Source organism: Fundulus heteroclitus, chromosome 13 (assembly GCF_011125445.2).
Source record: "Fundulus heteroclitus isolate FHET01 chromosome 13, MU-UCD_Fhet_4.1, whole genome shotgun sequence".
In the NCBI taxonomy this organism is placed as follows: domain Eukaryota; kingdom Metazoa; phylum Chordata; class Actinopteri; order Cyprinodontiformes; family Fundulidae; genus Fundulus; species Fundulus heteroclitus.
Window position 1 is genome coordinate 927,713 of NC_046373.1, and position 14,997 is coordinate 942,709.

At 41.1% G+C, this 14,997-nt stretch overlaps 1 protein-coding gene across 1 annotated transcript in view; it reads left to right on the forward strand.

The window, feature by feature from the left end:
- Nucleotides 1-1,205: 1,205 nt before the first annotated feature.
- The window catches only part of kcng2 (potassium voltage-gated channel, subfamily G, member 2), a 61,145-nt gene continuing 47,353 nt past the window's right edge, over nucleotides 1,206-14,997 (forward strand). Inside the window, exon 1 of the mRNA XM_012875774.3 lies at nucleotides 1,206-2,992. The gene's annotated coding sequence lies outside the window, so the exon portion shown is untranslated. The remainder of the gene's footprint in view (nucleotides 2,993-14,997) is intronic.

Below are 14,997 nucleotides of genomic sequence, written 5' to 3' on the forward strand. Positions count from 1 at the left end.
CACAAAACAACTGGATTTATACTGACATTATAGTATGGTGGATTGACTAATTAGTTGATTTTGGAGGGCGATCGGTTTGATTTGGGTTTTCTTTAGGGGGCATCAGAGTAAAGGGGGGCGATTATGTATGCGAACCAACTTTTTCTAACACAATAAAAACCCTGTTTAATCTTGCCATTTTAAAGTTATGCCCTACTTTTTTGGTCTATGACATAAAATCACAATAAAAATATGATTAGTGGTGCAAAAAAAGTACAGTAAATCTAGGAGTACGACTTATTGAAGGATTTTGAAGAATAAAGGAGTTCATCCTCCTCAGTTTGGTCCTCTTTTGTTGTATGATGGAAATCTGGTCCCTGAAAACAACCTCTTTCTGTTCCTGATTCATGCAGTTAGCTGGGGAAAACAACCTGATTGAAGTCCTTATGATGTCAGCACATCAGTAGCTTTAACCTGGAGCCATTAGCAGGCATTTAACAAGGCAAGCATGCTGCCAATGGATGCTTCTGCTGCCGTCATCCCTGGTTTTATTTTAGCACCCATCAGTGCCCTAGGGTTATTGTCTCAGTTGATGAATCCCAAATAGTGGCTGTCTGTCTCCAAGCTGGTGGATGACGGCTTTTCCGACAAAACCACACCTGTGATGGGAGCCTGGGTGTGTCTGTGTCCTGATGGGAAATTCGACCACAGTGCCCACATGGGACAACGCACTCTGCTGGTCATTCTACAAAGGCTTTGCAAGGTTTTAAAAAGCAGCGGGTATGGGTTGGACAGAGCAAAGATGATGAGAGGGGTGCCCAGGAGATTCATTTGTTGCATATCCACTCTTTATGTGCTCTGACCGGAGGCAGCCTACCAAACCATCTTTGTTTATAGAGCACATTAAACACCCACAGGACCAAAGTGTCGGGCGCAGAATAAAAGGAAAAGCAGTCACGTGGTTCAAAAATAAACAATAAGTAAATTCGTGGCTTAAAAATAAAGTCCTCTATTAAATCGTTAAAAAGGTTACAATAAGTAAAATGATTCAGAATTTAGTAAAATGGTGATACAACAAAGTAGCAGTTAAGACGCAAATTTAAAGTCAACATCTCAGATGTTTTCACAGGCCAGATGAGATTGAAAAACAAATGGAGGAAGCCTGTGAGATGTTCAAGAGGAGGTCTTGGACATCTCAGTAACAATACTGCTCCTTAACTTTCTTGATATTTTGTAATGCTACAACAAAAAAACATTTTTTTTTTTGGAATTGATGTGATAGTCCAGAACAAAGCAGCACATGAAGTGTAGCGTGCATGTGGATTCAGCTCCCTTTAATCCGATACCCTTAATTTAATGATGCCTCAGAAGTCAACTGATTAGTGAATAGATTCCACTTATGTGTAATTTAATTTCAGTATAGATCCAGCTGTTCGGTGAAGGCCTCAGAGGTTTGTTGGAGAACATTAGTCAACAGATGGCATCATGAATATAAAGGGACACAGCAGACGATCAGGAACAAAAGTTGAGTAGACATTTGGAGCAACGTAGGTTATTAAAAAAAACAATGTCATGAGCATTTAAACCCATCCTCAGTTAAAAGAAATGAGCACACAGCTACAAACCGACCAAGACCTAAAAGGACAGGATGAGCAAGGTAAGTATTTATCTAGGAAGCTGCCAATAGGGCCATGGTAACTCTGGAGGAGCTGTAGCGATCCACAGCTCAGATGTGAGAATGTGCTGACAGGACAACTGTTAATCATACACTCTCTACAAATCAGGACTTTAAGGAAGAGAGAGGCAGTAAGAAAACCATTGTTGAAAGAAAAACAGTTTGACATCTGTAAATACCCATGTATGGCACGCAGCAAACACGTGAAGAAGGTGATCTGGTCAGATGTGGAAAAAAAAAAAACCTTAAAGTTTTGGCCTACACTGAAAATTCCCTGTCTGTTGGAAACCCGAATCTACTAATTCCTCTGACCTCCAACGCATCCCCATGGGGACCAATGGCGTTGGCTTCTTCTGCAGGATCAGGGGAAGTAGTCTGAATTATGAGTTAAGCAAAAGCATCGGTGCAATCAAGGGATGACAACTTGCTAAAAGGATGCAAACTGCTCTACAGGGTTCACCTCCCAGTCTCACCGTGTGAGTGGGAGGTGCCACGCAAAGCAATGGATCAAAGCATATTCATGCGGTAGAGTGGCCAAGTCAAAGTCCAGAGCTACATCTCCATCCAATCTGACTGAAAATGCGTCATCTGGAAAAAGTACAAAACGGACAAAGCTGGTAGAGACGCATCCCAAAAGAATCCCAGCTGCAAACAGCAGCAAAGGGGGGCGAACAAAATACGCTCAAGTTTTCTGTTGTGACGTGACACGGGGTGGAAAAGTTGAAGGGGATTGAATACTTTTGCTTGACCCTGCGTGCTGAGGAAGACATCCATCAGCCGCTGCTGGCCAATAAATTGCTGTCAGAATTAAAGCACTCAGATGAGTGTGCAGCACAGAGCGGCATGAGATGACAGACCCTCCCTCTGACGCGCTGAGACGGCTCTGAGAACAGTCGGTGTTTGTCAGAGCGCAGCGCAGCGCAGCGCACCGCGGAGCGCGCAGCTCCGGACGCACCTGAGCGCTCCATCGCTGAGGATCGGGGCGGCAGCCTCCCACCTGCTCGGAGCCCGTCTCTCTCACGCGCACCGTCGCTCCTGTGCAGCGTCCGCCACGTCGCCTCGGACGGAGAGAGGGACCGACAGGCCGGCGGACGGTCGCTGATGCCGACTTCCAGCTGCGCCTTGTTTGGTAGTGTGCCGCGGACAGATGCTCGGTGTTTTCCAGACGCGTCCTCTGGTGAAAGCGCGAAGACCAGGAAGTCCTGGGAGCTCAGCGTGAAATCCTGCCACCATGTCCCGCACCATCTGCGTGGGAAACTTAAAGGCATGCTGCGTGGCGAGGGGCGCGATCGTGCGAACAAGCTGGAGCAGATGGACTCAAGCCCCACATCACACCCGGTGAGTCCTGGATACTGAGAACGGTGCTGGTTTGAACCAAGATCCGAAGAGTTGGGGATCGCAGAACATGAGGGGAAAGAGATGATTGAGGCTGACGTGGCTCATCCGAATGTATGAAGGTGGCAAACTTTCTTATTGCCTCCGCTGTGAGCAGTAAAGCACTTATTGCTTTCACTGTGATCTCCTGACAAAGTTCCCAAAGGTGCCAATCTTTGCACCTCCTACTAAAACAGTCATCCTCTCTGTTTGGGTGTGCATCTGTCCATTCGGTGCTTGGGTCAAAAACCAAATGACTTGCATGGTTCCTCCTCTTTTTGTTTTGCATTAAGCGCTATATTCTACAAAACACTAAATCTAGAAAACCCCAAGTGGTGGGTCAGATAAGGAAAAATCCTGCCCTGGGTTTAGTTAACAGCAGAGCCCAGTTATTAAAAAAAAAGTTAAATTGCAGTTTTAAACATATATAAGGTGTTTTCTACTCTTTTGCAATATCTGTGGGTCTACATTATTTTACAGCTCCATATATATTGCAAATGATGTGATATCATTTGGCTTTTTTAGGACAGCCAATAGGTTGGCTATACTTCCCTGACTCTGGAGTTAGCAACAGTGAGCTGGCACTCTCTCCCTCTAACATTTTTGCACATAAAAAGCTCAAAGTTACTTAAGTGAACGAACCTGTAGTCAAGTCAAGTACAGCCTGCGGACATCAGCTTCACTATACACAGCTTTGTCCCGTAGAAGAGTGAAATCCGATTAGGTCGTTTAATTTAAAATGACAAAGAATGACGCGGCTCCCAACAAACTGCATCCCACATTTTGGCCTAATGTCTCATTACAACGGCCCGACTTCAGCATTTAGGTTAAAGAAACAACCCAGCAGTTGATTGTATATAACAACCCTCTCACACAGCACCATAAGGTACCCCCCCCCCCTCCTCAAATCTGACACTTTTTCAAACAGGCATTTTACTCAGTCCATTATCTCCTTCTGTCTGGCTCCGTCTCTACTCTCTAAACCGGCTGATTGACACTCAGTGTCAGACTCGCAGTGCAGGTTTAATTTTCAATTAGGGACTGTCACAGAGCTCATGAAACTTTTTGAAGAGCACTAATGATGTTGAAGCGCGAGACAGAGACAGTTTGAAGTTAAGAGGTCTTTGCTCGAGGGAGTCGGCTGATTGTTTTTGTGGAAACAGATTTATAAAATGTTTATGGTGTGCTCAGCAGAACTGTTAAATTATAAAGTTTAGGAAGCTTGCTTAGTTTATCCCTAAACATTGTGTCTGAACAGTGTCGCATCACAGTGAAAGTCATCTGAGGACAGAGGAGCCACGTGTTTCTCTTGCAGCGGCTCTGGGTAACTGTCTCATTCAGACAGAGGAACAGCGCGAAGAAAGAAGGGGAAATGCACCGATAAATCGGCTTGCGACCGGAATCCGTCGATTTTAAACTTGACCGGCTCTGAATAGGGACTAGCAGCTTGGAAATTCAAACATCAGATTTTGTATCCATCAGTGAATGAATGGCACAATAACAGCACTCCTTAGTGTGGACACTGTTAAGGTACGTTCACACCGAACGCAACCAAGACAAATTGATCGGCTGTTGATCAGCTACTGTTGGACGCCTGATATTTCGCCTCTCTCGCAAACAATCCAAGCTCACAACGCAGCCACCCCCCCCCCCCCAACTCGCTCCACCGCGTCATTAAATAGGAGGGGCGTCTATTTGCTTGCCGGTCGCTTCTGCCTGTCCAACTCACTGTGGTGGAGATGGATTTTAAGGAGCGAATCACAGTGCTGCATGTGATGTAGAAAGCCAAACGACGGCATTGACGCCCCTGAGCCCACCCAATCCGTTTGGCGAGTACCACCACCTGTAGCTGCGTACTTCTGTCTTTCTGGGACACAGTATGAGGAGCTGCTGCCCCACGTCGCGGGACGACTAACCCTCTGGGACACAGACTACAGATGTATTCTGTCAGCAAATCCAACATTGCTCAATAGAAATCTTGCCTAATTGTACTGCCTTAATATGTAGGACACAGAAAACATTTTCACATTTAAACAAATGGACCAGGAGCACTCTTAACCGCGTGCGAATTGACAGAAAAGTTGAGATCGTTGAACTCTAGCAAACTTTCACGACACTCTAGTCACAGTTTTGCTTCGTTCTATTCGCTCTGTTGGCATCGCTCGAAAAGCGAAACCATTAATTCGCTCCTGAAATGGGGACAACATGTAAGTGACTCGCTTCATTCACCTTGTTGGTGTTGACCGTACCTCTACTGAGGAAGGACCACTCTGGGTTAGCTATTTTCAGTATTACTGAGGGGCTTTAAAAAAGAGGTCAGAGGAAACTAAAAAAGGTGTAAGATGCCATTTAAAGGCTTCACGCTGCAAAATATAATGGGTTAAAGTGTTACCACAAAATTAATGTTTTTATCTTTTAGACATTTGAATCCATGGCTGTTGTGGAGAATTATCAGCATTAAGGCTAGGATCTACATTCTGTAGGAAATATATGTGAAGAATGCTATTTATAGTTGGTAATGATAACTGTGATATTCAATAATGCCTAAAGTGTTCCTTTGTAATGATTTTTTCCCCTTTTTAATATCAGTAATGTATAGCTGTTAATGCTCGGTTTTTCTGTTCTTTTACACACACAGAGTGTGACTTCCCCTATGCTATAATGCATTCTGTATGCTTTTATTTATAGCTCTGAAAGAAAATGGGTATTGCTTATAATTGGTATTGGCACGATAGAGGGTTACAAAAATCGGAAATCAGAAATTGGTCAAAAATGACTATGATCGGTGCATCTTTAGAAACAACGTGAAACAATAAAGGATTGAAGAAGATAGAGTGGGTGGGTGGGATAATCATCAGCAGAACAGATAGGGAGCTGTGGATCTAAACATGCCTGCACAGAAAAACTCAGATATAGAAAAAAAAAAAAAAAACATCACAAAGGAGCTGGCATAAAGTGAGACATTTAAATAGTGGCATTAAGGCACTGGAAAATAAAAAGATGAATTGATTTCATTTATAACGCACTTCACATTTACAAAAACTCTGAAACTCTCACCAGTCAATAAAAAGATTAGAGATGAGTGGGAAACCACTCACAACGAGTGATTTCCCAGAAGCCTAGGGCTGAAGAAGAGGTTTAACGTTGTGCATTTCCATTCAAATTAGCTGCCGTTAATGCATTAAGAGGTGTTACCAGAAACAGAGATCCAGTATGTTTGATGAGCTAATGGCAAAAATAAAGCAGGGATAATACAGCACATGGCGAGGAGGCGCAATGCAAAATGCATTTAAAGCAGCTCAAAACATGAAGCATCACACTTATGCATGACTCAGCAGGATCATGCTGTTGTTAAAAACCTGAGCATGCAGGTTATATGCAATAACCAGCCTTGTGCATTTTTTATACACACTGGGTTTATTTGCAGCAACGGCAGGACAATTTTATCTTTTATGTCAGCATAAATCTGAAAAACCAAACACCAGACTGCATGGATGTAGTGCTGTTCGAAAGTTTCTTACACCTTCAGAAGTTGCATTTGTGCACTTTGGATGCCAGATTTTCTAATTTATCACATAGCATTTGAATTTTGCCGTTTTCTATTTGTACTTAACACACAGAGTGACCATGAGGAACTTAAAAAGTAAAAGCGATCATCAAAATACCAAAACCATTCACTCGCAGTAAAGCAATTTAAGTGTTTTGATATCCGAATGAATGAGCACGTTGTTAGTTTCAGGGCAAGTAAACGAGACACAAATACTAAAGATCCATTCATTCAAAGATAATGTTTTTTGTAAAGCTTTGACTTGCAGATGCTAATTTTAGCGTCAGCTAAAAATGTTTTGACTTTAAAGACTCACATCAGTGACATGCATTGTTAGCACAGCTAGCATTACTCTGTGTTCTCTGGAAAATGCCAACCAGCACCTTTATTCTGGGGTCTCCAAAAACCACCATCATGTTGCATAATGGTGGTTGATAGAACAGTAACCTTTGCTGTACATCTTTCAGCCTTCCTATTGGCTGCTGTAAATCTTGCATAAATTAACCACAAAAATGTAGAAAAAAATCATTCCTATTCTTATGTCTTTGTGCTCCCTTTGACTTCAGTTTGAAGCTCCTCACTGACACTGTACATTGCAAGGTTTCGGGTTCTTTTATACACAACAACAATTTCCCCAGTGAAGAGTGTTTTTAGTTTAATACAGCAGAGGAAGGGAGATTAGTGATGAGTTTAGTAATTGGAAAATATCAGATTAGGACTGGTTAGGGCTAGTCACCACACAAATTCTCGTTGCACCTTTAATTTAACATGTATATTTCAAAAAAACTGTTTTACAAGCCAGTAGTAAGTCTCAAGTCAGTCTCAAGTGGAAAGACTGAGTCTTAAACTATATATTTAACCAAATATGTAATCTAATCACAAAGTACTAAAATTATATTTGCTTTGCCAGAACAAGACAAGAGGAGCTGAAGTTGAAAAAAAACAAAAACAATAATAAATTCAAAAAAATTAATTTTTTACTGTTACAAGATTAGTAGATTGCAGCACTAAGCATCTGATTTAAAAGCTTATCTTTAAACTTTTTAGGGTTTACATCTGAGTCAGAACCTCCGACAGGCTCCATGATCAAATTAATGAGTGAAAAATAAACCCAACTTAGAAGAAAAGTACAATCAACTTATTGATCATGTTGTGTCTGCGTCTTATGTGTAACTACGTGCTCTCTGAGCCGGTGTCAGCCTCACCAAAAATGTCATTGTGGTATCACATAATGACATTAAAGCTTCTTGAAGCTAATATTAACTAGGCATTAGTTGTTTTATTAGTTTGAATGATCTCTTTGTGTGAGTGTAAATGTCATAAGTGTGTTTGGGTTTCATGCCTGCACACTGTATGGAATGTTTTCCAAACCCAAATTCATCCCTTATGAACACCTCATCGTCTGTGTAAATAAATTAAATGACTAATATATATTTTTTCTCTGTTGTGTAAAACCTGTGGATTATAACAAGTCACTGTAAACTGGCTGCAAAGTTGGGAGGGAACTTTAACTGACTCAAGAAAGTGACGTTTTGTAAAATGCAGACGAATCTCTGATGACAAATTCATTTCATTCATCTAAATGAAAACATTTGTGGCAGCTCTGGCATCCCGTACCCATGTTGATACAACCACTGGCAGCTCTCAAGTCACTGTCTCCAGTCTAGCAATGAGGAATTGGTCCTGAGACTTGCGTCCAGATTAAAAAAATGTTCCTGAAAGTGCCTTGACATAATTCTACAGAGTTACATTGCCCAGTAGCCTGGGTGATACCACACACAGCTCTCTTTTTTTCTCGTTCCACCCTTGTGCACACCTCTTTGATAGTGGTACATGACAGCTCGTCTCCACCATCGGAGGAAACGGAAGAAAAGCAGGAAAATAGCACGGTGGATTCATTGTGCGTGTTGCAGAGACAAGAGGAGGAAATATTGGCAAATCGCCAGAGCTGCACAGTAGAATGGATTGTGCGTCTGACATGGTTGTGTTCTAGCACACTTTATTTTTGGTGTGAGATATCACGAACGTTCAAAGTCAAACACCTCAGGTCCAAGTGAGATCATGAGTCGAGTCCGAAGTTATTAAAGTGTAACTCGCCCCAAAATGAACTTTGTTTTGAAGATAAACTGTATAAACTGGGGAAGAGGGTGCTGCTTTTACGTTACTGTGCAATGTTTCCATTTTTGTGTCAGCTTGTTTAGTTCTGCAATATTTTGCAATATTTGTCTTAAAGCCGTCTTAGCGCTTGCCCGATAGGGTTGAACGGTGGCTATTTGCAGACTTGACTGACTTTTCCCAGGACTAGGAGGTAAAAGGCAGGGGTGTTGGGGGTGTTGCAGTAAAAGAAGGCACTTCTGTCCATGAGCCTTGAAACCTGGCCTGTGAAACTTCCCTGGTGCTTTTTGGCTCTGACAGCTCCTCTGTGGAAGCATCCAAACATGTTACTGAAAATCCACGCCGTCCGTAGCACAGACATCATATACGTAGACGCGTCATAGGGCGCAGGTTCGCATGTCAACGTCGCCGCCATATTGTATGTGGCAGAAAAAAAGTTGAGTTCTGTTATTGTGAACGTGAACCAGAAAAGATGCCTCATTCCTGTGCTGCATAGGAAATGTATTCTGGTCAATTTCACTACTTGTATCTGCCATATATATATATATATATATATATATATATATATATATATATATATATATATATATATATATATATATATATATATATATATATATATATATATATATATATATCTCTATATATATATATATATATATCTATATATCTATATATATATATATATATATATATATATTTGTGTGTGTATGTGTTATGAATATAAGGATCAATTTGTTAAATCTAAACATTGTGGTCTTCATTATTTCAAAAAATAAAAAGATAAAATTCAGAATTTAGGTCAATGAAGTAAAAAACAAACAAAAAAAACACACAAAAGTGATAATGTTATGAGAAAAATGTCATATTATGAGAATTAAGGGGGAACATTTCCAGAATAGTTTGCAGAATTATTTCACTCCTGGAGTAATAGGGCCAGGTTAGATTATTTTAAATATTTTTATTCTTTTGGAGAATAAATTCAGGAGAATGAAGCTAAAGGGATACGAAAATAAGCTTGTAATTTTACAAAAACAAAAATACTACAAATACAAAGTATATTCAGAGATCAAATGTCCCTCTGATACTGTTTAAGTGACTGAGTAACTGCAGATTTGCCACATTTAAGATGGCGGACGCTCTGACGCATCGCAGCATAGGCAGAACCCACCCAATGATGCGACTACGTATAGAATGTCTATGGTCCGTTGGCTCCGCTCTCCTACAAAAAGGTGCCCACGCCACTATGCCTCCGTCAAGAAGACGCTTCAAACTCGGCTGCGAGCGGCTCCGGTGGGCCTGGTGCCGCTCGGACACACGACTGGATGTGTTCCAGGTCTAAGGTCTGTTCAGCAACTCCGAGGGCCCACGCCGAACAGAGGCGCTGCTGCATTGTTGAGCTTTCAGAGTACATTAATAACGGGCTTTGGGTTAAAGACTGTCAACCCATTTAGCACATTTATAATTCATACCAGAGAAAGCAGGCTGTGTTGCTTTTCCATTTCCAGCTGGGAACATTGGACATTGAATCAATAATAAAGCTACTTTCTGAACATAATCATCAGCGCCCGTGACTCATTAAATAGGAGGCCTCAATCGCGTCCCTACACGGAAAAGCTGTACATATTAAACAGCACACGCGTCATTATTTTATGAAACACTCTCTGTTAATGCATATAACACTACAGCTGACGTATATTCATTCTTTCTAGACTACAAAACAGATTTCTGTCCACTCAGTCTTCACCGTTGTGCCGGCCGGGGACTTAAATGTCCTAATATATCTGGAGCGAAGTATAACTAAAAGAAATGGCCTGAAGAGAAGAGACCAGTCAGAAAGGTAGTAGTTCAGCGGCATTTAAGCCCTCATTGTACGAGTGCTTCAGGTTTCTTGCAAAGATGATGATGAAGTGGATGTGGGAAGGCATCAGTGGTTTGTAGATTGCTGATTTATGCAAAGAGTCATGTAAATCCTGTGTTTGCATGAGCATCTGGTGGCAAACAAAGAATAACGCAGCAGTTAAAGGGCTCCTCAATCTTCAGGTACACAATCAACTTTAATGAAGCGGAGGAAAATATCACTTTGGGTTTGTTATGCTACTCAGCTCCATTTGTCACACATTTCCACGCAAACCTAACTCCCAAACACAAGTCGACGGCGATCACGAGGAACAGCGAGCAGCTACGCGACCCGTGTTTGTCTTGTAGAAATGTCTTAACCCGAAAGCCATCTGTACATAATAAGACACACGCGGGGATTTTCTGATGTAAGATAAATCATTTGAAAACTCTGGGATGTTACAGTTTTTATAGATTGCTTTGACCTGTTTGAAGAAACTGGCAACCTCTCAATTTTCTTCATCACCATCTCAGCAGAGCAAAAGACACCTCCTGCAAATGAGTTAACCCATTTTCATTGGTTTGACACATTTTCCCCACCCTTTTGCAAAACAGTTAACGCAGATGTCATTCATGCAGTCCAAACTCCATTGCTTTAGCTGTGGTAGCAAAACAGAAACTATATGTTCCAAGCTCTTAGAAACTTCCTGATCAGAATCAAATCACTGAAGCACCTGTTTGACACTTCTTTACACAATTTTTCAATTTGCAATCAGTTTGCAGGCTTTACGTAAAAGGTGTCATGTTGTGTGTTGTTCTGTGCAAACATGGATGGTCTAAGGCAGATGAGAGTCAGAGTAAGAGGTAGATGGGTCAGGGGAAGAATATTATGAGGAAGAGGAATCCATGTGTGAGGTGGCAGGGTAGCTGGAAGGGCTGAAGTTACAGATGAAATTTGGGCAACTATGATTGATCATGTGGTAAATCATGGCCTTTCACTTAGAGGGGCAGGACAAAGAGTCCAACCTTTTCTAAATAGAAACACGGCTGCATCCATTGTAAGAGTTTTTCGACGGGCCAGGAGGTATTGCTGCTATACAGTATATACATCTCTATCTATTCCTATAGAGGAATTCTTCAGTGCATGGAGATGGAAAGTGTATGATCACTGCCCCTATGAGCAGATGCCCTTGCTCAATGCAATGACTGCTGCTGCACAAGATATAGATGCAGAGGCATGTCAAGGATGGATCAGGAATGCAAGAAGATTTTTCCCTATGTGCATTGCAAGGGAAAATATTGAGTGTGACGTAGATGAGGCCATGTGGCCTCTTCGTCAGGACAGAATAGACTAGAAGGAACAAACAGCCCTAGTATTTTCTGTTGGAATCTTTCATGTTTTGGAATATTTCATTTGTTTATCTGGAAAAAAGGAATGAAGAATCAATAAAATTTGCATCACAACATATTTGCTTCTGGATCCATTTTTTGCAAAAAGGCAAATTTGATTACAAATGACACTGGCATGTAAGCTGCGTAGAGTCTTTAGCTACAATGACCAGCAATGCTGCACTGATTCACATTGAGTGTGGTGTTTTGAATTTTGTTGCCCCTTGTGTAACGAATGATTGGAAGGGCTCAAACATTTGTGTGCAAGTTGTGTTGTTTGAGGGCAAAATCTGCTTTTGGATCAGATGTTAAATGTTTTGGCAGAGTTGGAGCCTTTTGCAAACAAAATGTTTAATTTTGACCATTGGTGCCACTGTTTAGGCCTATGCGTTAACTGTTTTGAAAAATGTGGGTTTTTAGTTGACTGCTGCGTCAAAGCAACCAATAAAAACTGTAAATACAGTACAGTTCATCTGAAAGCAAACAAATCTGTTCATTTACTGTAGAAATGATAAACAACTAGAAAGAATTTTGAAAGCTGCCATCAGCGTGTTGCAAAAGTATGCAGAGCCTTTAAACTAATACTTTGCTGAAGCAACTGCCGGCTGATTTTCACGCGAAAATCAAGTTTTTCGCGTGAATCAAGTTAACGCGAAATTAACGCGTTAACTTGCCCAGCCCTAATATTAATATATGTTTTGAAGCAAACCAGCCAGAGTCTGTCGAGCAAAGATTAGGGTCATGGCAAGGAGGCCTTCCAACTTCAAAGATTTTAAGCGCATCACTAAAGAGAAATCCTCAAATAGCAGCAGAAATGTAAGCTTTTTTAGGATGTAAATAAAAACTGATGTTTTTTCAAATTGCTGTTCATTTTTAACATTCTTTATCGTTCAAGATAATAAAACAGCTTCAACCCCTCATAAAAACAAGCTTCTTGATGGATTTAAAAAAAATGAAACCTAATTCTACCAGGGGTGTAAAGGATTTTGCATCTAACTGTAGATAAATCATGAATCTAAGAGAGGCTTTCCGACAACCACTGTAGAGTATTTGGAAACGGATGCAATATTTCCATGATGTAACAAACCCAGCATGACTTTTCATTTCTCTGCGTTTTAAGTGCCTCCCATGTAGTTGTAATTTATTCCCACTGTCCCTCTGAAGCCACCCCAGGGCTCAGTGTCACGCTCAGTAAAGTGCTCCTGTCACAAGCCCTTTAGCAGACTAGCTGTAAAGGTAGCGCTCTCTAAACGCCGGCCCTGGAGAAAATCAACCGTTTCCAAATGACTGGCCTCCCGATACAAGAGTAAACTCGGGGGCAGGGGTGAGCTGTCTTCGTTTGTTGTGATGATGTGTGGAGCTTCTTTACATCCCCTCCGCTGCCTGAGGTGCACGCCATTCATCACCAGCCTTTTTACGGCTCTACTCTGGGTTCAGCTTAGACGTGTAAAAGTAATATATATATATATATATATATATATATATATATATATATATATATATATATATATATATATATATATATATATATATATATATATATATATATATATATCTATATATATATATATATATATATATATCTTCCCAAAAGATCAGATGTGGATGCCGCAGCATTTAATCAATGATAGATGCCACCGGTCTGATTCTAGCGAGAGCAGCGGGGAGTCTGTGGAATCAAAGTTTCCATCAAAGCCGTGTAAAAGCCGATGATCATAGGAACATCCAGCTTGTTTTGCAAACGTTTCGCCAAATCAAAGGTAATTTTCCGCTCAGAAAGACAAAGAACATATGTTTTCATGAAAATAAATTGCTGCGGAATTACCTCAAATATACATGAGGAAAAGTAATTTTTACAAAGAAGGGTTACTCTGGTTTGTGTGGTTTGTTACTCTGGGATTTAGTGCCATAAATTCTTTTATATCTCAATTTTTTTTGTATTTTGTTGCTCTTGGGCCTTAAATCCTTTTCACAACACTAACACTAAATTCCCATCCCCTTTTCCAGACCAGCTAAGAGCAGGATCAGAAATGGCACCATGAGGGCATTTCAGATCTACTTGTCACTATAAGCTACTCGCATTGTATTATACGCTGTAAAATCCCTACATCCACCCCGCATTTCTGCATAGACACAGGTTGTTGTTAATCTTGGGGAAAAAAAGTCTACATTGAATAATAGATTGTGCTCCAGTGTAATTATAAAAAATGGATAAACCCCTGCTGCACAAGATTAAACATGGAGCCTACAGTGGGCGAGCCTTATTTGTTATACACAACAGCTGAGACTCTTTTGTTTTCATATTTGCCTTGGTGTGCGGCGGCGAGGTCGAATCGATGAAGCACGTGTCCTGCAGTATGTTTTAACAGAACGTAGCAGAGAAGACTGGCGACGCAGCGAACAGAAAGGCGACACGTTTAATTAAATTGAGTGAGTTCAAAGCGCAGCATGCCATCTGCATGCTTTACTTTGAGGTGTCGTTGCAATTAAAGTGCAGAAAACATGCTTTTCAGGTTCCTATATTCAAAATAATTCAGCCTGCATCAGTATAATTAAACACAAATCATCTGCTCATCACTCTGAGTTTGTTCCACCAGCTTTATTAAAAGCTTTCTAAGTTAGTTGAGTCGTACGTAGAAAATGCACAACAAAAGCCACCATGTCATTGTTTAATAAAGAAAGCTGAGAGAGAAACACTAAGTGCCACCCATAAATCAGCAGCTTGTAGAATCACCCTTAGCCGCTCCTTCCTTACGTAACCCAGGCTCAATGAGGCCTCAGCCGTCTCACTGCCTGACATTTCACTTCTAAGTTTCTTATGTGCTCATGAGGAGCTTAATGACTGCAAAGTGGCCAGGTCCTGTTGCAGCAATCTTCACCCCCACAGACGGTGAAGGATGTTTGTGCAGACATTGCAGGTTGAGGTTCTACCTGACATGGTGCTGTAGATTATGACTTTGGTCTCATCTGCCCACTTTTCATCGATAAACTTTAACATTTAAGGGTGGTAACTGCAGGGACCGGGAATATTTTGTTAGTCCTCTGACCAATGCATGGTCTGACCTTGGAATGAATTTAC